Genomic DNA, 912 nt, shown 5'->3' with positions numbered 1-912 from the left:
GCAGGCATACCAGCACCCTTACATGCCAGAGAAGTGAGATTAACATGACGCGAAAATTAGCCTCTTCTCTCCCATCCCATCTTAAAAAAAAAAAAATTCAAACCATTGACAAAGAATTGCTAAAACGGGACCTGTTGCTCCCACACACCAGAGCCACCCTGGACAAAAGCCAAAGTCCCAGCTAAGAAAACAGTCTGTCTTCTTCCCACAGTAACGTAGGCTTTGTTTATATCATCCCTTGGCCACTCCATCCTGAAAATGTAAGACTGGCACAGTCAGTAGATGGGGGCGAGTTCGTCTAGGAGCCTCCCCAACTCATCATCAACACCTCCCAGGGCGTTCCCTCCTGCCCTCGGCTCATCTCTCTTATCACATGTCAATCCTGGGATCTGAGACACAGTAGTCTCGATATCAGCCCCCGCGAGGCTGCAGCTCCCACCTTCCTTCGGCTGTGGCTTCCGAGTTCCTCGGTTACAACGTTCAACGGGTCAGGTGGGCAATGTCCTTGATCTCCGGACAGTAGAGCACTGGGGGAAAGAAGAAGGGTTAGCGGCAGCAGGACCAAGCCAACCAACCTCCGTGTTCCTCGGCGCTCTCTCCCCTGCATCCTCCCCTGGCAGCCCCTCACCGTTGCTAGGCAGCGGACGCCGCCAGCGCCGCGCGGGCGCCAGGACCCTGTCCCAGAGCCGCCGGAGCGCGCGCCACCCAGCGCTCCTAGGCCCCGCCCCCTTCTCGCTCTCCCCTTCCTCCTCGGCCTCTCCATCAGCGTGGCTGCTTTCCTTGGCCGGGTTCCCCGCCTCATCTCGTTCGCACTTGGCCCGCGCTTTTTCCTCCAATCGCGACCACAAGTCCGAGTCAAGAGCGATCTCCGTGACGCCGCCGCGCGGGAGCGGCGAGGGCGCGCGGCAGAAG

The 912-nt window shown here is 58.8% G+C and overlaps 1 long non-coding RNA gene across 1 annotated transcript; it reads right to left on the bottom strand.

Annotated features, from left to right (window-relative positions):
- Positions 1 to 116: 116 nt before the first annotated feature.
- Positions 117 to 895, bottom strand: LOC105549860. The gene is made up of 2 exons (XR_001007628.1): positions 629 to 895; positions 117 to 527 (listed from the first exon to the last, which is right to left on the bottom strand). It is a non-coding gene; the product is annotated as an uncharacterized LOC105549860 (long non-coding RNA).
- Between the last annotated feature and the right edge of the window lie 17 nt (positions 896 to 912).

Source organism: Mandrillus leucophaeus, unplaced genomic scaffold, assembly GCF_000951045.1.
Source record: "Mandrillus leucophaeus isolate KB7577 unplaced genomic scaffold, Mleu.le_1.0 Scaffold46, whole genome shotgun sequence".
Classification (NCBI taxonomy): domain Eukaryota; kingdom Metazoa; phylum Chordata; class Mammalia; order Primates; family Cercopithecidae; genus Mandrillus; species Mandrillus leucophaeus.
This window is presented reverse-complemented; position numbering and strand designations above follow the sequence as displayed.